The sequence below is a fragment of the Miniopterus natalensis genome, chromosome 18 (assembly GCF_054644295.1).
Source record: "Miniopterus natalensis isolate mMinNat1 chromosome 18, mMinNat1.hap1, whole genome shotgun sequence".
Classification (NCBI taxonomy): domain Eukaryota; kingdom Metazoa; phylum Chordata; class Mammalia; order Chiroptera; family Miniopteridae; genus Miniopterus; species Miniopterus natalensis.
In genome coordinates, this window is record NC_142098.1 from 12,982,063 (window position 1) to 13,004,656 (window position 22,594).

At 41.7% G+C, this 22,594-nt stretch overlaps 1 protein-coding gene across 2 annotated transcripts in view; it reads left to right on the forward strand.

The window, feature by feature from the left end:
• The window catches only part of ANKRD11 (ankyrin repeat domain 11), a 203,551-nt gene that overhangs the window by 61,962 nt on the left and 118,995 nt on the right, over positions 1–22,594 (forward strand). For both annotated transcript variants that reach the window (XM_087827485.1, XM_087827486.1), the window contains exon 2: positions 13,796–13,879. The gene's annotated coding sequence lies outside the window, so the exon portion shown is untranslated. The remainder of the gene's footprint in view (positions 1–13,795; positions 13,880–22,594) is intronic.

Consider the following 22,594-nt stretch of genomic DNA (forward strand, 5'->3'; position numbering starts at 1 on the left):
ACTTTATCCTTATTACATGGAAGCAACACAGCTGCCGTATAGTATAATATCTGAACATTAGAGTTGAGAATTGCCTGGTTAGCAACATTTCAGTTCTATAAGGTCAAAAGTTGTGCATCCTACTTATCATTTCCTCCAACCCCCCCCCATTTACAGTTTATTCATTGTATCTTAAACTGTACAAATCATTGCTGTGGGTCCACATTCCAAATGAAAAGAGCAACACACATTTAGGGAAAGTGATGTATTTTTAATTTATTATTATTATTAAATTTGTTGAGTGAGAAAGGGAGAGAAAGAGAGAAACACTGATTTGTTCTTCTACCTGTTGATGTAGTCATTGGTTGATTCTTGTATGCACACTGACTGGGGATCAAACCTGCAATCTTGGTGCACTGAGATGATGTTCCAGCTGAGCTACCCTGCCAGGAGTATTACTATTTTTTTCTTTTTTAAAAATCCTCACCCAAGGATATGTTTGTACTGATTTTAGAGGGAGAGGGAAGGAAGGAGGGACGGAAGGAGGGAAAGATAGAGGAAGGTCAATGTGAGAGAGAAACTTTGATCTGTTGCCTCCTTTACGTACCCTGACTGGGGATTGAACCCACAACCTGGGTATGTGCTCTGACCAGGAACTGAACCTGTGACCTTTTTGTGTACGGGATATCACACCAACAAACTGAGCCACACCGGCCAAATTGTATTTTTTCTTTTAAAATAATTATTTTTTCAATTACAGTTAATGTACAATGTTATATTAATTTCAGGTGTACAACCTCATGATTAGACATTTATGTAACTTATAAATTGATCACCCTGATAAATCTATTACCCATCTGACACCATATATAGTTATTACAATATTATTGGCTGTATTCCCAATGCTGTACTTTACATCGCTATGATTGTTCTTTAACTGTCAATTTGTACATCTTAATCCCTTCACCATTTTCGCCCATCCCCAACCCCTCTTTGATCTGGCAGTAGTCAAAATGTCTTCTGTATCTGTTAGTCTGTTTCTATTCTGTTTGTTCATTTATTTTGTTTTTTAATTTATTCCACATATAACTGAAATTGTATGGCATTTGTATTTTTCTGTCTGACTTATTTCACTCAGCAAAATACCCTCTAGGTCCATCCATGTTGTTGCAGATGGTAAGATTTCATTTTTAAAAAAAATCCTCACCGAGGATATGTTCATTGATTTTTAGAGATGGAGGGAGGGAGGGAAAGAGGGAGGGGTAGGGGGAGAGAGAGAGAGGAAGAGAGATATGTGAGAAAGAAAAATCTATTGGTTGCCTCTCATACGCGCCTGACTGTGGGTCAGACCTGCAACCCTGACCTGGAATTGAACCCATAACCTTATAGTGTACGAAACTACGCTCAAACCAACTGAGCCACCTGGCCAGGGCAAGATTTCATTCTTTTAATGACTGAGTTCATGTTCCATTGTATATATGCACCACTTCTTTATCTACTCATCTATTGATGGACACTTAGGTTGCTTCCATATCTTGGCTATTGTAAATAATGCTGCAGTGAACGTAAGGAAGCATATGTCTTTTTTTTTTTCTTTTTAAAATATCTTTATTGATTTCAGAGAGAGGAAGGGAGAGGGAGAGAGAGAGATAGAAACATCAATGATGAGAGAGTCATTGATCGAGCCTGAAACCTGGGCATGTGCCCTGACTGGGAATCAAACCTGGATCTCCTGGATCCTAGGTTGATGCTCAACTGCTGAGCTACATCCGGCTGGCCAGCATATGTCTTTTTGATAAATACCCAGAAGTGGAATTGCTGGTTCCTACTCTGTCTCTTGTTATAGCCTCTGTTATAAAGTCTATTTTGTCTGGTGTAAGTATTGCTACCCCGGCCTTTTTTGTTTGTTTCTATTTTCATGAAATAGCCTTTTCCATTTCCTTACTTTGAATCTGTGTTGTCTTTCCATCAGAAGTGAGTCCCTTCTAGACAGCATATGTAAGGAATTTGTTTTGTTATCCATTCAGCCACTGTATGTCTTTTTTTTTTTTTTTTTTAATATATCTTTATTGATTTCAGAGAGAGGAAAGGAGAGGGAGAGGGAGAGATAGAAACATCAGTGATGAGTCATTGATTGGCTGCCTCCTGCATGCCCCTGACCGTGGATTGAGCCTGCAACTCGGGTATGTGCCTTGACCTGGAATCGGACTCCGATTGCCTGGATCCTAGGTCGACGCTCAACCGCTGAGCCACACCTGGCTGGGCTCTATGTCTTTTGATTGTAGCATTTAATCCATTTGCATTTAAAGTAATTATTGATAGATATGTACTTATTGCCACTTTATTCATATTTTTAATATTTTTTCCCCTTCTTTAATATATCTTGTAATACTGGTTTGGTGGTGATGAACTCCTTTAGTTTGTTTTTTTTTTGGTCTGGGAAGCTCTTTATCTGTCTTTCAGTTCTAAATGATAACTTTGCTGGGTAGAGTAACCTTGGTTGTAGGTCCTTGCTTTTCATCACTTTGAATATTTCTCACCATTCCCTCTGGTCTGCGAACTTTCTGTTAAGAAATCAGCTGACAGTCTTATGGGAACTCTCTTCTAGGTAACTGACTGCTTTTCTCTTGCTGCTTTTAAGATTCTCTCCTGTTTTTAACCATTAGCATTTTAATTATGATGCGTCTTGGTGTGGGCTTTTTTGGGTTCATCTTGTTTGGGACTCTGCTTCCTGGGACCCTCATGATGTGAATACTGGGACATTGAAGTTGTCGCAGGGGCTCCTTAAACGATCTTCATTTTTTTTGGGATTCATTTTTCTTTTTCCTGTTCTGATTGGGTGTTTCAGCTTCTTTATCTTTCAAATTGCTGATTCAGTTCTCTGCTTCATTTACTCTACTGTTGATTCCCCTATAATGTATTACTCATTACTGACTGGTTCTTTTTCTTGTTTTTTATCTCCATTTTTATGTGTTCCTATCTCTTTCTTGAAGTTCTTACTAAGTTCCTCTATTCTTTTCCTAAGTTCATTGAGCATCCTTATAGCCATTGTTTTGAACTCTGCATCTGGTAGATTGCTGGTCTCCATTTTGTTTAGTTCTTTTAGTGGAGCTTTGATCTGTTCTTTCATTTGGGATATGTTTCTTTGTCTCTTCATTTTGGCTTCCTGTCTTTGTTTGTTTCTTTGTATTAGGTAGAGCTGCTATGTTTCCCATACTTGGTACAGTGGTCTATGTAGTAGGTTTCTTATAGGGCCCAGAGGCACAGACTCCCTGGTCACCCAAGAGGGGCATTCCAGGTACGCTGCCGTGTGGGGGCTTTGTGCACTCTCCTGTTGTAGTTGAGGCTTGATGGTTGCTGGCATGTCAGTGGGAGGGATTTACCTTCTGGCTGATCAGCTGTGAGGACTGGCCTGACCACCATGGAGGATATGCTGTGCAGGGGCCAACCCCATGGAGCAGGACTCACTTCAGTGGGGCTCTGATGCCTGCTGCTCTGCTCCTTGAATGTGTTGCTTGTGGAGGTGGTTGGGTGGTGCTTCACTGTAGTCCACCTGTGCACCGACTCTGAGGCCTCCTAGGAGGTGCATGCCAAGGCCAGCCATTGCCTGTGTCTTGCTTGGGGCCGCCTGGCATGAGCTACAAAGTGATCTGCAGAAGACTGCTACTTGTGCTGGGCTTGGAGGTGGCTGGAGAGGCCAAGCTGTGAACTGAGGCTGGCTGCTGCTATTGTCCAGCCTGGGGCAGCTTCGCAAGAATTGGTATGGTGTACACCGAGGCCAGATGCTGCTTGTTTGAGAGATTTTAGGAATGGTTGCAGTATGAGCCAAGACAGGCCGTTTGTATGGAGACGCTGCTGGAAAGGGCTTGGGTGGGGCCCACAAGTTGGGTCGAACAGGGTTTCAGAATCACCAGGGCAGGGTGAACAGTGTTAGCCAGGTTGATGGACATTCAGATATGGCGACCACCTGCCAGCTCTGTGGTGGGAGGGCTCAGCAAGGGAACCATGGCCTTTGCCAGGATTTCTGTCTGTGAGAAAGCTGCCCCTTCAGCCCTTGCCCTTATGCCAGACAATATAGCTCCTCTCCATATTTCTCTTTTGAGCTGCTGCCCCAGTGCTGGAGCTCACAGCTAGTGAGTTGGAGTAAGGCTGCATATAGGCCCTTTAAGAGGAATGCATGGAACTCCAGCAGCTCTGTCTCTCTCAGACACAATAAGGGAAAGTGATGTATTTTTGTTGTTGTTCTTGTTAATCCTCACCCGAGGATATTTTTTCCATTGATTTTTCAGAGTGGAAGGCGGGGAGGGGGGGAGATCGATGTGAGAGAAACACATCAATTGATTGCTTTACGCACACACCCCAGTCCAGGGCTGGGGATTGAACCTGCAACCCAGGTAGGCACCCTTGACTGGGAATCGAACCTGTGACCCTTTGGTGTGAGGGCTGGAGCTCTAACCACTGAGCCACACTGGCCAAGGTGAAAGTGATATATTTTTAAAGGAAATAGTGTTTTATGTTGGATATTGAAGAACCTTAAACTTTTAGAACTAAAAGGATTTTACTGATTATAAAATGAAGTTAAATACTTTTTTTTTATAGAGTAATAATTTGAGCTGCCCCCCCCCCCCCGTACTTAAAGAAAGTCACTCTTTTAGGAAAAAATGGCAACATACAAGTCCTAGACATTTCAGCTATGTCTTCGTTGGCCACACTAAAAAAGTTTTAGGAAAACTTTTATAGTTATATAAGTTGCAGTATATAAGATCTTTAAAGGCAATTCATGTGGATTTTTGGATCACTTCTCCAGTTTTGAAATAAAGGCAGTTGGGGTCACATTGATTTTGTACATCTCTTTGGGGAATATTGTTATCTTAACAATACTAAGTCTTCTATCCATGAACACAGGATTTTCCCCATTTATTTAGGTCTTCTGTAATGTTTTTCAGCAGTGTTTTGTAGTTTTCAGTGTGCAAGCCTTGCTTCTCTTTGGTTAAATTTATTCCTAAATATTTTATTCTTTTTGATACTGTTGTAAATAGTGTAGTTTTTCTTAATTATCTTTTCAGATTGTTTATTGCTAGTGTATAGAAATACAACTGATTTTTTTGTATGTTGATCTTGTATCTTGCAGCCTTGCTTTGCTACACTCATTTGTTAGCTCTGATAGTTTTGTGTAGATTCTTTAGGGTTTTACATCCTTTTTTTATGGTGAGTTTTCTAGCGGGACAACAAGTTTAGTTCAAGCTTTAGCTGTTTCCCCCTATGTGGTTGTTACATTGCTTCTGTTAAGCTATGTCACTACAAGTCTTGCCTTGGGTTTTCAAGGGGATGGAAATGTAGAGTACTTGGCAATGAATTTTGTGAGTAAGACTTGTGTAGAATGAGGATAGTATTTTCATGGAGCTGTATCTGATTCTGAGTTCCTGTTTAACAAAAGAAAGGCTGGTACTCGGTGTATATCTTTTTTGGATTATTTATTTTGTAGAAATAAAACAGTTGAGTGTTGTCAGAGTTTGCAAATAAATAAGCAATTGTTCTGTAGGCACTTCACACTAATGAAGTGACACACACTAATGAAGTGAGATAGCCCTGGCACTGATTTCTGTTATTTTGTTCATTTCCAGTGTCTATGACCCTGATCATAAAATGGTGAGGCCAACAGTGCACTCTAGAGATGGACAGATCACAGCATATTCATGTTTTTTTGAGTTTTACCCTTAGAGTGTGGTGCTGATTTGGAATTCTAAGAGTATTGCTAAGAGGTGGAGATATTGGTAATCTTTTTCCTGACTTCAAGCCTTGGAAAAGCCATTTTGTGCCTATTAATTAGGATTTCAAGTGTGTGTGATATCTAAACAGCTGTTCCTTTTCGTGGCTTATTATATTGAGGGTGAGTTAGGGAGTCAGGGAGCCTGTAAACTTAAGAATTGTGGATTTCCTTCCTGGTTGGAAGTCAGCACTGGTTAATATGTTGTGGAGTCAGGACACTGGGTCCTAGCCTGTCTTTTGTTAAACAGGGGCCTGTTTTCACAGTCTGCTCCCAGTCACTTTTTCTAGTTTGATTTCACGTTTTTATCCTCCTACGTTTCAGGAATTCTCAGTCTCTGTTCTACAGTTTCCCTTCTTAGTTTTTTCTTTATAGTTACACATCTATTTATTTTAAAAGCCCATTTTCTGCCTTTTCCCTGGATTTGGTAGCATGAACATGAAACCGTTCACTTTGGACTGGAGCCTCAGTCAGGCTTGCGGTGTTTTTTTGTTTGTTTGTTGCTAATCCTCACCCGAAGATATCTTTTCCATTAATTTTTTGTGTGTGAGGGCGGGGGTGGAGGGGAGTGGAAAGGGGAGAGGGAGAGAAACATCAATGTGAGAGAGACACATCGATTGGTTGCCTCCCGCACCCACCTGGACCAGGACCCAGAGATCGAACCTGCAACCCAGGTATGTGCCCTTGACCAGGAGTTGAACCCGTGACCCTTTGGTTCATGGGCCCATGCTCTAACCAGTTGGCCACACTGGCCAGGGCACTTGGGGTGTTCGATTACTATCAGCACAGTCGTCTGAGAAAGGGGGGCAGTTGTGTCAGATCATTCCCTCTCTGTATGCATTCTGCATCTATTCACTTTGCACTTTTTTCTGTTAAGGGGTATAAAGAGAATTGTCTTGAAACATTGATTTTCTGTTTCTTGCTTGCTTTGTCCTGTAGTGAAAAAGAAGCATTTGAACTGAAGAAAGAAACTGTATGAGGAACATTTGTTTTCCTTCTAGCTTCTTTCCTGCCTCACATTATTGCTCGTTTGCTTAGTTGTCTTTATTCCCTTGAGCTTTCTTGCTCATTCAAATAAAATGAAGAAAACTAACAAATAGCACCCATCTAAAACCAAAATACAGCCCCCTGCCCCCAACCCTTACAGCTTTTGTTTCCCTGGAAGATGTTCAAGGTCAGAATAATAGCCCTGACTAGAGAGGACAGGTGGTACCCACTCCAGTCCCATAGCAGGGTGAGTCTCGTGAATTGTGGGCTATCGATACTGTTGGGGCAGGAATATTTTGTGGCTCATGTGCAGATAGAATTTAGTCTGTTGTACTTTCTGTGATTGAGTTGAGGCTAGATTAGTGATCTTCAAACAGTGTCCACTGAAGCTCTCCAAGGTTACATTTTTAGGAGATTTTTGAAGCTGTACTGAGAACAGCATGCATGGTCATATTTTATACATTTTCAGCTGGGGGGGAGGAGAGGGGAGGGCAGTATTGTGACTGTGGGCTCTCTAGCTAGCCAGTCTGGATTTGAATTCTGGACCCACCATTTAAAGTGGGACCTTGGTTAAGTTTCTCACCCTCTCAGGGCTTCAAATTTCTCATCTATAAAGTGGGGATAATAAGGATATCTACTTTATGGTATTGTTGTGATGATAAAATGAATTAATATTAGGTCATACCATATATTGCTAATACTAGACCCTTTAAAAATTGAGATTATTGTAAATTCACATAGTTGTAAGAAATAATACAGAAAGAGCCTTGTCTACTTTGCCCAGTTTCTTCCAATGGTAAAATTTTGCAGAACATTTTGTACAATGTCACCACCATGATATGCACAGGGATATAACCTCTGAGTCATATCATATTGCTCCATTTTCATTTGTGCTCTATGTCTGTGGTTTCATCACATATCCAGGTCCCTGTATCCACCATCACCATGAGGGCCTTTCCTGTTGCCTCCCCCCCCCGCAACCCTCACCTGAGGATATGCTTTGAGAGAAAGAAAGAAAAAGAAACATCAATGAGAGAGTGAAACACTATCGGTTGTCTCTTGCTTGTGCCCTGACTGGGAATCGATCCACCACCTTTTGGTATACAGGATGATGCTCCGACCATCTCAGCCACCTGGCCAGGGCTCCTCTTCGCTTCTGGCTCATCTCCTCACCCTTGTCCCTAACAGTGACAACAACCAATCTGTCCTTCATTTCTAAAACTTTGTCATATGAGAATGTCATATAAGTGGAATCAGTGTAAATGTAACTTTTTGATATTAGCTTTGTATACTCACCTTGATCCCTTGAGATCTATTCGAGTTGCTGCCTTGTCAATACCTCCTTCCGTTTTGTTGCTGACCATTGTTCAGTGGTGTACATGGAAACTGCTATGGACATTTTTGTGGAGCATATTGGACCATTTTTGACCTACAAAAATGGCAGGGTTGCCCTAGCCAGTTTTGCTCAGTGGTTAGAGTATCAGCCCTCGGACTGAAGGGTCTCGGGTTCGATTTCTGTCAAGGGGGCACGTACCTCGTTGCAGGCATATGGGGAGGCAACCAATCGATGTGTCTCTCTCGCAATGATGTTTCTCTCTGTCTCTCCCTCTTTCTTCCACTCTCTGTAAAAAAAAAAAAATCAATGGAAAAAGTATCCTTGGGTAAGGATTAACAAAAAATAAATAAATAAAAAAATGGCATCCTCGAGTAGCCCAGTCTGGTGCTCAAGAGGCACTAGGTACTCTGCTGTTGAGTGTTGGCATTGTCACTGGACTTAGCTTGTATGTGTGCAGACCTCAAGGCACACATCTCTTGCCATCGCTGTGCATGTATTTGAAGGTACTAAGAAAGTATTTGCTTATCAGGAAAGCCACAGTTCTGCACTAGTCTCTTAAAACCCAGCCCTGTGCACACTGGGAAGTAGTGGGTAGGGAAAGATAAAATCTTCTCTAGTCCTGCAGCTTTTTGGGTGTGGTTACCATCCTGGTGTAATTGTGCTGGTTTTGCCACCCAGTGCCTCCCCTTCCCTGGGCCCCTTTGCCAGTCAGTGGTTTGAATGTGAACTTAACCCATTCAGCCTAGTTTCTATTAATGAGAATTGTAGTTCTGCATAGGATTGTGATTTAAAAACTGGTTCTTGGGCTAACAGTGTTTAAAGACCTGTGGGCTAAGGGAATTCCTAGACATTAAGGGCTTTTGGAAAGGTGGTAAAGGGAGGGGGAAAAAAAGGAGGCTCGAGAAATGTTCATTATTTTAAAATTTAGAGAGAGAATTGTTAATCCAAAAGAATGGTGTGTAAGCCAACTAAAATACCATGGTTTATTATTTTTTAGTATTAATTGGAATTATATCAAGATAGGTTTAAAAAAAACGCTCATCTTATGCTGATCCGGAAACTAATGATTAGCAGTCAGAGGTCTTTGATTAGTAAGAATGGAAATGAAATAAATATTAAATGTAGTTGTATAAGTACAGTCTTTCTAAACTTGGGGTTCTATTAAAGGAGGAAAGAATGGCTGTGGTGAAAACATTAGTAATTTTGGACATCCCCCCCAAATAATAATAGAGTCTATTCAGGGTTCTTACAAGGTTATGATTCTATGCTGGGGACAGTGTGCATACAGGCTTTTCATAGAGAGCCCGAGTAAATGCAACCCTGTCTTTGTCATGTAGCACAGAAAGGAAGGCCAGCGTTTCAATGTAAATTTTTATGTAGAAGCAAGATGAGGTTGGAATAATGTGACTATCATAATATTTCTTAGTTAGTTTAAAAGGTTTTTCTCTACCCCTAATGTGGCACTCAGCTCATTAAAGGAATTAATAGTAGATATTAATGAGTAGAAAGATATGAGATATTAATGAGTAGAAAGATAAATTTAAAATCTTGCATTGTTCCACCATTCAGAGGTAACCACCACTAATGTTAGATATTTCCTGCTCTGGCCTGTGTTGCTCAGTGCTTAGAATGTCTGCCCACACACAAAAGGATCTCAGGTTTGATTTCTAGTCAAGGGCACATACATAGGCTGCAGGTTCAATCCCTCGCCCTGGTTGGGGTGTGTACAGGAGGCAACCAATTGATATGTCTCACGTCGATGATTCTCTATCTCTCTCCCCCCTCCCCCCCAAATCAATGGAAAAAATATCCTCGGGTGAGGATTAACAACAACAAAAAAGATATTTCCTAAATTTTCTCACAAATTCACGTCATTTTTCTTACACATTGTACACCTCAAACTTCACCAACACTTATGATCTTGTCCATATTGCCAATCCCATTGGGGGAAACATCTCTTTGTTGCTTTAGATGGATTCTTGGTGAGGTTTTGCATCCAAGGTGGCCTTGCCCCCAGACTTGGATGGGTAATCGTTCCATCAGTTGACTAGCTCCTCCTTCCCTCACTGGTCACCTGCCAGCTTTATTAGACACTGACTGTTCATGTCTTCATGTCTGTGTCTGCACTCTGTCCCCACTGGTCTTTGTATTTTGGGGTTGGGAACATGCTGTCTGAAGTACTGTAGCTATAAGCTGACAGTAAAAAGTATAGTCTGGTGCATTTCTGTTTGAAAATGTAGCTTGATTATAGCAGTGGTGGTAGTTTTTATGTGAACACGTAAGTATGCTATGTGAAGCTTTTTTAATGTCTTAGACTGTTTCTTTAGCACATTTCCCCAGAAACAGGTTTACTCTGTCAAGAGGTACAAATATTTTAGAGGCTCTTTTCTTCCTGAAATAAGTATTTTCCCTTAGAATGAAAAGACCTTTAGACCAGGATTTAAAAGACCTGGATTCTGTGTTCAGCTAGCTTTTTAATTCTCTGCATGACCTCATACAACTAAAAAATCTCACAACCTAATTTGGGCCCAGTTTCCTTACTTGTAAAATGGCAGGTGGATTCGAGCACTGGTTCTTCACGCAGATGATTTTGCTCCCAGAGGGCTCGTGACTGTATCTGTAGACATTCTGGTTGTTACATTATGGGGAATTGCTCCTGGCAGGCAGTGGGTAGAGGCTGGGGTGCTGCTCAACGTCTGCCAGTGCCCAGGACAACAGGGAATAATCTGGCCAAAAATATCAGTGGTGCTGAGTTTGAGAAACCTTGGATTAAAGGTGCCTCAAGTTTTCTTCAATTGTAATAGTAGATGTTATTTGCTGTATTCCTGTTGAAGACATTCATTATACACTCTATTGCTCATTATTGTATTTATTGGAAAATTGATAAGCTTAATGGCATACTTGTTATTTTTCACTAAAACTGAGTTGTGGTGATTGGAAACTGCTTTTCCATGTTCGTTTTTGATAGTCCTTTAGGTTAATATCAGCTGTGAAAAGTCCTATACAGGAATATAAGGACAGAAAACTCCTCCCTTTTTGCAAAACACACATATCTGTAAGGTCAGGAAACCACTGAGTGCAGAGCCTGGGAATCCCACTTCATAAAAACACCATGTCCTGAGAATCTTCTCCCTGTCTTCTGTCTATGTGTGCGTTTCCCTGACTGATTTTGCATTTTTTATGTGTTTGGAGGTAGAAGAGAGCCAGATTTTTGGATGGGATTGTGGAATATGGGCGTGAGTGGTATTTTTTAAAAAAATTAATACTGATTTCTTTTATTCCTAAAGATCTCAAAGCTCTCCTGGGTGATTATACAGTTTTATTGAGTCAGTTTCCTTCATGATACTGTAGTATGATTTTTCCTTTCTTACTGGCAGGTCATTGTGTTCAGGTGGCAAGGCTACAGTGGTTACTTGATTTCTTGAGTCTAGGAAGTTTAAGAGGCTTCTAAGTAGAATCTGTTTCTCATAATAATTTTGCAAGATTGTGTATTGTGTCACTTGCTCTTTTTTGATAGTAAACTTTCAGTTTACCTTGAAATTGTTGAAATCACCACATCTTAAGATACAAGTATTTGATGAAGGAAAATAAAGTTTTTAGTTGTCTGTGTAACCTTAAATTTTTAGTTGTGAACAATAGAAATACATTATTTCAATTGATCACCAGATGGAATAGTGGCCAGTTGTACAGTTTAGGGACCAGGGATCAGCCTGGTCTTGTTTTCCGCTCCACCCCTGTCAGGACATTAGAGGGGGTGAGGGGTATGTAGCCTCTGTCACTGTTGTAGTTTTGGAAGACTATAGCTGGTATATCATGTGAGCTGCAGGGATTATAATGGTGTAAATATGAAAACCAGTTTTTTATACCCTGTGTTCCAGCCAACCCTGCTTTACCAATATACATTTATTTTTAAATTCATCTTTATTGTTGAAAGTATTACAGATGCCTCTCCCTCCCCCCATTGCTTTACCAATATTGTTGAAATGTCTTTTTTTAAAATCCTCACTCGATATTTTTTCCCATTTTTCAGAAGAGTGAAAGGGAGAGGGAGGGAGGGAGAGATGGGGGGGAGAGAAATATCGATGTGAGAGAGACACATCCACCGGTTGCCTCTGGCATGCGCCCCTACCAGGGATCAAGCCTGCAACCGAGGTACGTGGCCTTGGCTGGAATCGAACCCGGGACCCTCCAGTCCAGGGGCTGACACTCTATCCACTGAGCCAAACTGGCCAGGGCTTGTTGAAACTTCTGGGTGTGCTTCCCAGTTTATGCCCACCTCCTACCTGAAAAAGGAAGCATTATTTTGAATTTTTATATTTCATGATGATTTGCTTTTCATTGACATTTTACTGTATACATATTAAATCAAATATTTTAAGTTTCATGTGCTTTTGAAAGACACAAATATATTCAATATATTCCTCCGAGACAGTTTTTTTTCATTCAGTGTTACGGTATTTGAGACTTGATTATGTTGATATGTGTAGTTGTAGTTTAGTAATTAATAGAGATTGTTTACTACCTCTGTAAGGAATGTGTTGGAAGGAGCCTCTGCTCCATGAGTCACAGCACTGTGTGCTTGCCACAGTATTCAGCCACCCTCCAGACAGCATTTTTTCAAATATATATTGATTTCAGAGACGAAGAGAAAGAGATGGAAACATTAATGATGATAGAAGTCATTAATCAGCTGCCTTCTGCACACCCCCCACTGGGCATCGAGCCCATAACTCGGGCATATGCCCTGACTGGGAATCTAACCGCTGAGCCACTCCGACCAGGCAGACAGACAACATTTCTTAATCACATTTACAAGATGTTTAGACCCTCCTGGTGTTGCCCTGATCTCCCTTTCTCCTCAGTTGTGTTGGTAGGAACTCAAATACATGGTAGGAGACTCAAATCACATTTCTGAATTGGAGTCACCTGAAGCACACTGGTTTGAATTATGGTCCTTTGTCTTTGAGAATAGACCCCTAAGTAGGTTGAGGGAGAGACTGAGGGGTGTGGGGTAGATTTAGGATAGTCAGGAATGTCCTGCCGAGAGGGACCGGTGAACACAAACCGAAAATGATAGAGAGAATGTGTGCGGTGTTGAGGGTTAAGTTTCCAGGTAGAGGCCTTACAGAACAGAGAGGTAGAGCGTGATGGGAGTGGAGGCAGGATGTAGGGGGCTGTGGGAGGTGGAGAGAATGTGTGCCATCAAGGTTTCGTGAGCCAAAGGGAGAGTTTGGATTTATTCTGAATGTGTGAGAGGAAGTCTGCAGAGGATGCAAAATGTATAACTTTGGCAAAGGTTTAATAATGGTGAGATTTCTATCAAATTCCATGTAAGGAGAAAAATCTGTGAATGTGTGCCCCCCCCCGCCCCCCCCCCCCCCCATGGCCCCGGTCCTGAGGTCCCATCTGGGGAGAATGACAGGCCCACCTGAGTGTTCTTTCCTTAACCTGGCTTTTCTGGGCACTGCTTTCCAGGGAAAATTACTGAGAATAGAGATTTCCATTTGAATAGTATTCTAAAACAAATAATCAGTTGTGAGCCTCTTTGCTGGGCTTTACTTTCCCCAAATCAGACAAACATCTTAACTTTTTGCTTGTCCATTGTTAAGTGAAATGAAGCCAGGTAGTTATAGAATAAATGGTTGGTCCAAATGGAGAGAGACAAATTGTAAGCAGAACTGAAGTAGAAATTATTACTCTCTGCTCATTTTACTGTCTTGTTTCAGAATATACACCGCACTGCTCTGGACACGCCTCTGTTGGATTTAATACACAGTTTTCATCAACATCGACTTTCAGCTATGGAATCGGTAAATATTTTATTTTATTGCCTCTCATCAATTTGTGCATGTTTATTTTCATTGGCTTGTAAAAAGGAGTGTCAAAATAATGGTTCAGACTCCAAGTTGGTTTTATTGGGCTTGACAGAGTTTTGGCTAAGTGTTTTGAATTTTATTCTGAATTTCACTTAGATGAGAGTGTTTCAGAGTAATGGTAATGAGCTGTGTGGAGTTAATAAACAGCATCCCTGATGTCCCAGTGAGGAATTACCTGGCAAAATTAAACAGGTTGGTAGCTGCGCCTGAAGGAAATTTGTTTCTTCACAACTTCATTTATATGTTCCATTCCCAAGTAGTCAGGAGTCTACCTGGACCCTGTGCTCCCTCACTGTGTTAGTCTTGTGCTCTATGCGTTTTGCATTAACACTTTGCACAAAGGAGAGCTTCTCTAGTCTGAGAATTGTTGCATCTCTTCTGCAGGAAGCCTTGAGGCCTGGCTGTGCACTAGTCTGGTGTCCTGTGTGTCTGGGCAGCCAGTAGCTGCTGGGTAGTCTTGGTAGCTGCTCCATGGTATTCCTAGAAGTTTGAGGCCAGTGTACATGTGTGGTATGTGGGTAAGGAATGAAAATTTTTTTGCTGGGTTGCCCTGACTCCTTACCTCCTTCCGGGAATTACTGACAAATGTTTTGAGAGGAAGGGCAGCTGTTTCCTTAAAGACTCTGGTCTCGGGTCTGACCCAGCATCTGTTGCTTCTGAAGAGAGCACTTCCTTGGGAGATGTGTCACATTGGCATACACTTTATTTCCTCTGATATGTGGATTGATAACAGTTGGAAAGGAAACTTTTAGCTCTTAACACCATGGCCGGTTGAACTGTTAAGCAAACAATTCAGAAATGTATTATCTAATTTGTGCTGCTGTTCCTAGCAGACGCGAAGGAACTCTTTTCTGCTACTTCCTTGGCAAGTGTTCTTAATCTAACAGAATCTGTCCTTTATTTTAGCCATCAGTGAATCAGGCCACTTTGAAATGTACCTGGCTGTTCTCTTTGCCTTGACTGAAGTATTTTTTTGGAAATGGAGATAAGGTTTGATGAAGAAGAGACTTCAATGTCTCCGCCAGTAGGCTTAGAATTGTCTCATCTTAATCTGCAGGATGATTAGCAGTTAGAAGCCATCCTCGCTGGTGGGGGTGTTGGTGACCAGGTGGGATGATGATAAGCTTTGTGACACCCTTGAAATGCTTCCCAGGCATTCCCAGGATGTGCATGTGGACTCAGCTTGGTTGTCATAGGCAATGGGGCAGCCATTAAGAGACTAGGTCCAGGAGCGACCATGCCTGAAGGCTGGGCTCTCTGCCTTTGTTTGGAAACTATAATATTGACCTTAATTTGTAACAAGGAAAAACAAAATGCTGCTTAAATTAGGTTCTTAATAAGTATTTGGTGATTCTTGATTAAAAGAAAACAAGTTACAACAACTCTTTGCTGACAGATTCTTGGGTTGTCCTAATTAATCTAGTGGATTGAGAGCAATGGGTATGTTAATGTTGAGAAGGTTTTTCTGACGTTTGAAGGATTGGCTTTTTGACCATATCACAGTAATAGTTCAAGGTGTCTAATGCCATTTATCACTTTAGTGAACCATAAACAGTTAATAATCTGCATTGTTTGGATTGAATAAAGATAAAGGTTCTTATTAACATGAGGTGCTGTTGTGACTGCCCACCAGGTACATCTCCTCCTGGGTCAGTGGCCCTAATGTGTAAGAGCAGGGGCTGTAGCAGTATGAGTGGTTTACTGAGGTCTATCCTCCGTGACCTTTCCTGGCATCAAAAGGCAGAATTTTAAAAAGGCAATTATTTTGTGCACTATATAATAATTTTTCATTGTTACTCATATTATTCACGATTTGTACTTTTAATTTTGACCATTTAAGGTAGAATATGAGCCATTTAGGTCAGATTAAAATAACTTTTTGAAAGGTAGTCTTGTTAAAGCACCTTTAGTGATTTTGGGTGGATTCTGGGTTGGCCCTGCTCTGAGATGTTCCAGGCATGGCTGTGGTTGGTTACAGGAGTTTGTGGTAACTGATACTAGCTCTGTGACCTTGGGCCCATATCTTTAACTCTGTAAGCCTTGGATTCTTCCCCTGCGAAGTAGCAATGGTGATAGCCATTTGAAGGGTATCTTTAGAGGGTGACACTGTTTATGGAAATAGAGCTCCATGAAAATACAAACTTTAAAATAGTTAGATTTAGTGTTGTTTTTTGTTTTTTGTTTTTTTATCTCTAGCTTCAGCTGACAGCTGGTATAATTCTCACTTTGATAAGATCTTTTTTGATAATGCTTTGGTCAAGGCCTTTCCAAAGAAGTGATAAGATTGAAAAAGCTCTTGATGACACATATTTTACCAGGTGTAGTTGAGTGTAGATATGAGAGTCAGAGTGAGTGAGGCTGGGCTGCTAATGAGAATTGTTTTGTAGCACTGACTGACCTCCTAGGTGGCATGTGAATGTTACATTTACACTTACTGTGAATCAGGAATTTTGAATTATGTTTTCAAAAATAAAATGGTTTCTGAAATTGGTATGTTAGGATAATAAAGGCAGTGTGGTTTATATGAATGGAGGCTTACATTTAATGATTAATATTTGTAATTGAACAACTGTTCTTAAAATAGAAAAGTGGCCCTGACTGATGTGGTTCAGTTGGTTAGAGCGTCATCTGGTACACTGAAAGGTTGCAGGTTCTATTCCTGATCAGGGCACATACCTAGGTTGTGGGTTCCATCCCAGTCAGGGGGCGTAGAGGAAGGCAGCTGATTGATGTTCCTCTCTCTTTCTTTCCCCCTCCCTCCCTCTCTCTCTCTTGCCGTCTCCCATCCTCTCTCTCTAAAATCAATAAGCATGTCATTGGGTGAGGATTAAAAAATAAATAAAATAAAATAAATAGAAAAGTGATCACTTTCGACTTGCTGAAATGTTGAACTAGCAAGGTACATAGAATAGTGATGTGCGCATAGTTTCTCAGTGTCCCTGTAGGCAGTGCTGAGCCAGTACACTCTGAGCAGGGTGTGCTCACTGTAGAGAGGTTTGCACCTCTGATGTGTGACCCTGCATCCGTGTGAAATTGGGGGACTGGAAATCTTGTTAGCAGCAGCACCAAGTCCTGCCTGAGCAGCAAGGTTGGAGGGAGCAGGGAATGGGGGAAGGTGTCCAGTCCTTGGCACCCCTCCTGACAGAGAATATGTTGCCATCTGGTATTGAAGCAGAGAGAGAAACTTTCCCTAGGCAGGTCCCTCTGTGCCCACTTGCATGGTAGGTCTAGCAATTCTTCCTGACCCTACCACACCACCCTGGTTACTGGTTGCCCATTAGGTGCCTTCCTGGTCAGGGCCTATGCGGTTGCCGTGGCCTAGGCAGCTGGCTGGGTTGGATTTGCAGGTTGTAAGGAACATGTATGTTCTAATGCTAATTCATTTGCCTTTTTAACAAAGAAGTTTTTTCAGGACTTAAAAATAGATAAAGCACACTTTGCTTTATTATCAGAGGGAGACGCATAGCTAATTACGTCAGTGTAATTTACTGAATTTTTTAGTATAATGAATTTTTATTGTATTTTAGGGTTCTGAGGAATATTCTTTGGCTATGTTCTTTTAAACTGCATATAAAGTACAGAATATTAGATATTATTTAAATTAGGTTTCATTAAATGCATCTGTTTTGTTAATATAAAAGTTGGTAATTGCATTCAAACACTTTTCCCCAGAAGCTCTTGCTCCCCCAGCACAGCCCTTGTTGATTAGTAGAACTTTGGTCCTCTTATTCCAAGATATTTGAATTGCTGGAGAGTTAATATGCTGGGGAGAGGGTTTGGAAAGTAGGCTGGTCAGAGCAGAAGGGGAGCCTCATCCCACCAGTGGCTAAGTACTGTGAGTCCTGGCTGATGGGCTTTTCTTTCCCTCTAGATATTCCTAGCTGGAATGGGCCTCTGGGCTCTGTGACCCCAGCCTGCATGGGGAAGAAAGGAATATAGAGATACCTGCTTGGGACAGAGAAGGGTTTGTGGGCTATTTATAATCCCTCATTTGTTATAATATTTCTGTTATTTTCCTTTCATTATCAACTACAGGGACTCTCATGGAGCCAGTGTTCATTTTATTTTTTTAATATCATAAAATTTTAAAGTTGGCTGAAGGAATTTCCTCCATGTTTTATATTTGAAGGTGAACAGATTTGCCTGTATCCTGACTTAGAGTAGAGTAGATGTTCCATAAGTTCTTTTATATTCTTTTAAAAATATTTTTATTGAATTTTAGAGAGAGAGGAAGCGAGAGGGGAAGAGAAAGAGAAACATTGATGTGAGAGCAAGCCATCAGTTGGCTGCCTCTTGCACGCCCCCCTTCTGGGGATTGTGTCCTCAACCTGGGCATGTGTCCTTATTAGGACTTGAACCTGTAACCTTTTGGTGCATGGGACAGTGCCCAACCAACTGAGCCGCACAGTCCAGGGCCCCGTAAGTTCTTTTTTTTTTTTTCTTTTTCCCATTGCTCTTCAGAGGGAGGGAGAGGGAGCGGGGGGAGAGAGAGAAACATTGATGTTAGAGTGACATATCGATTGGTTGTCTCTCGCATGGACCCTGACCAGGGCCGGGGATCAAGCCTGCAACCGAGGTATATGCCCTTGGCCAGAATCAAACCTGGGACCCTTCAGTCTGAGGGCCGACACTCTAACCATTGAACCATAGTGGCTAGGGCCCCATAAATTCTTTTTTTTTATTTTTAAAATTTTTGTTAATCCTCACCCAAGGATATGTTGTCCACTGATTTTATTTTATTTTATTTTTTTTAAGAGAGAGTGGAAGGAAGGGGGTGGAGGGGGAGAGAAAGGGAGATGTGAGAGAGACACATTGATTGGTTGCCTCCTGCACGTGCCCTGACAGGCTGGGGATCAAACCTGCAACCCAGGTATGTGCCCTTGACCAGGAATTGAACCTGTGACCCTTTGGTGCGTGGGCTGATGATCCAACCACTGAGCCACACTGGCCAAGTTCTTTTTAAAATTGAGCTGACCTTAACTACTGGAATAACACCTGAGACACATTCCCTTCCTGTGGTAACTTGCTGAATGTAACGCAGGGAGGGAGGGCTCTCTGCAGCTTAAAAATGTTTTCTACAGAAGTTCCATGTGCAGCTCAGTTGATCCTGGTGAGAGAAAGAAGGTGGTAGGAGGAAGGTTGTGTGACAGTGGGACTGTGTCTGGTGAGAGACCGAGACAGAGTCAGGAGGTACCTTCATGATGGGCCTACTGAGAATTCTATAGTCTCTTCTCCACTCTAGAATAGGTATCTTGATTGTTAGTTGTACTGCCTGTTGGAGAAGGGATTTAGGATATTCTTAGTGTCTCAAAAAACGGGTGGTGATGGGATTTGTAGTGTGCATATTCTGAATGCAAGGATGTTGTGTTTGGTTCAGCCAAGTCACTTTGCACCATCTCTTAGTTGCTACTGAAGTTCTCCCCTAGCTGTGTGAGGAATACTACAGATGGAGCTGAGTGCCAGCCAGGGCAGCAAGTCTAAAAGGGAAGCAGAGCAGAACAGTGATCCAGTTCCTGGGCCCTTGATTGTACCAGCAAGTGCCAGAGGTTAGGGAGTGCAGAGTCTGTGCTGTGTGACCCTGTATGTGTGCACAGCGTTGGCTGCAGTGCCAGCGTGGAGTCCCGAGCCTCGGGCCAGGCAACTGCTGCCCTTCCTCTGCATCTCATTCTAAGGAAATCAAGTGTGGAGGCTAGGTGGCCAGAACATGTTGACTTTGGCAGTGGGAGCTGCCAGGTCTTGGCTCACAGTATGATCTAGTATGTAAGGCTCTGCTTAGAAACACGCATGCACACCTACACGCATGCGCGCGCGCACACACACACACACATTTTCTTTCTCAACATTGACCTCTCTGTGTTTTCCTTCACAGCTCTGTTTCTTCTTTCCCCCCTTTCAGTTTAAGCTCAGAGTCCCTGCCTTGGGCCTGGGTTGAAGCTCCTGTGGGCTCAGCAGGCTCTCTGTCTGAGCAGCAATTGGAAAAGAGGCAAAGAAGGGACATGAGAAGGGGTTCTTTGGAAATCACATGAGATTTCTTTGAAAGCTTTTGACTTTGTTGACCTTTTTTTAATGAATAGTTTGTTTATTAGAAAAAATAAACCTGAGGCCCTTGTCCACATCTGAGGACGATAATAGCTACTGTCTGGATCCTGGGTATTTTTGGAGGGCAGAAAGGCAGAGCTAGAAGGATGAATCTAGGGCAGTGTTTTCTCTCAGCTCCTGGTCTCTGTGGGAGCAGATGCTCTGTTGATGGTGGCCTCAGCTTGGCGGGGCATCTTACATCTGGTATGTGAGCCTAGATCATTCATTCCCACCACCGTCTTTTATGACTCTTATTCTCTGTCCATTTTCTTCATCTCCTGGATGTGGTCAACCTCTGTTTAAATTTTATTTTTGTTCATTTTTTTGTTAGTGGAAATCAGAGTTCTAAACATTGCACCTGAGTGGCTGACCAGATGCCACCTTTAGAGACAAATGACCTCATGAGAATGTCATGTGATGATTGGGTGACTATATCCACATGATTGGGTTTCATGATGTGCCTATCTTATGTTGAATTCTGCCCTGTAGCAGAATAGCAAAGAGTGCCATAAAATTAGACTGAAGTTGAGAATTGAGCTGAAAGATGCCAATTTAGATGTGACCAGATTTTATTAAAGAAACCTTACAAAATCCTAGGGCATTTTATAGTATTGTAATACCATATTTTTAAACTTCACTTATAATTTAAAACTTCCATTAATATAAAAACCAATTTTTCTGCTCTTTTGATAAATTTATTGTCTTACCTCCCACTATGCCCTCTACCCCCATGTATTTTTGTTTGGCACTGGGCAGAGTAGTGGCTTACAGAGGATCAGTAGGAACACTGGCTGCAGCATCTGGAGAAAGAATGGAGACAAAGTGTTTATAGGTGGGTCTCTAACAGAGTTGTTTGTTAATTGGATGCTGGAGCCTATGGAATTTGGGCTCTATTGCTGCCCAGAGACTGGTCTAACACTAAGATCTTAGAGTCAGTCTTTGGGCCTTTGATTCCTGTGGAGATAGACTCGAGGAAGACAAAGGTTTGCTACCTAGCCTGGGGTGGCAAAGCTGGAGAAATCCTTATTTTGAGCATTTTTTTTTTTTTTTTAAATAGGAAAAGATATAATCATGTGTGTAAGCTCATCTAACGTTTTTAAACTAAAAGTTTACCTTTTTTTTTTTATTTTTTAAAAAAAACAAACCCTTTTTTTGGTGTTTAAGGCTCTTTTTAAGTTGCCTGGTGCCTGCCCTGCCCTGCAGGCCATCTCTATGACATTCTCCACTTGGTGACTGCTGTTCTTCTAGGTTTCTATTCAAAGAATCTTTTCTTGAGACCACCTTGCCAGAGGCTGTGTTGGGGCTTCTGTGTTTCTTGTATACCCCCATCCTTGGGACAAGTCCCACTGAAGAACTCCCTGCTGATTCATCTCTTCCTGTAACTTTTAAGGTCTGCAAGAGGTGTGAACTCTGCCAGACACCTTCACTTATGTCCTCATTTTCCCTACAAAATTCAAGAAAATAGATAGCATTTTCCATATTTTTATTATAAGACTCTAGGCCTTAAAGATATTGAACATTAGGTTTTTCAAGGTTTCATAGTTGATGATTGGCAGAGTGAGTGTTTGAATCTTGGGGTCCTTCTTGTAGTAACACTAGAGATGACTGTATTACCAACTGACTTTAAGAAAGATAGAAGAGAAGCAGGTGGGAGGGGAGGGTGGTGGGAGTAAATTGAAGAGGTTATGCTATGCTGCACTGGTATGCTCTAGCCACTGGCATTTCCGGGACCCTCTTTTAAACTTGTGCCATGGTTGTGCTGCAGGTACGTGTGCTCATCTTTGGGGTCTGCATGTGTGTGGTAAGAGGTTAAGTCCCATCACTTTTTGCACCCACAGCTTTACTCCTGGGCAGATGTAACATACTTAAAATGTTCCGGGTCCAGAGTGAGGCCTGGAAACAGAATATAGCATACTCAGACGTTATGTGTTTGATCCAGACCATTGCAATAAAGTGAATATAACACAGCAAGTTGCATGAATTTTTTTGTTTCCCAGTGCGTATAAAAGTTATATTTACACTGTACTGTAGTCTATTAAGTGTTCAGTAGCATTAGTTCTAAAAAACAATACACACACCTTAATTAAAAACTACTGTATTGCTGCAGCTGGTGTCATTCAGTGGTTGAGCATTGACCTATGAACCAGGAGGTCACAGTTCGATTCCCAGTCAGGGCACATGCCCTGGATTTTGGGCTCGATCCCCAGTGAGAGGCATACAAGAGGCAGCTGATAAGTGACTCTCTTTAATCGTTGATGTTTTTCTCTCTCTCTCCCTCTCCCTTCCTCTCTCTGAAATCAATAAAAACATATTTAAAAACAAACAAAAAACTACTGTATTGCTAAAAATGTTAACCATCACCAGCAAGTTGTAATCTTTTTGCTAGAGGAGCATCTTGCCTCAATGTTGATGGCTGCTTACTGATCAGGGTGGTGGTTGCTGAAGAATGGGGCGGTTGTGGCAATTTCGTAAAATAAGACAACCATGAAGTTTGCCTCATTGATTTGCTTCCTTTCACGAACACTTTGTAGTATGTGATGCTGTTTGATAGCACTTTACCCATAGTAGAAC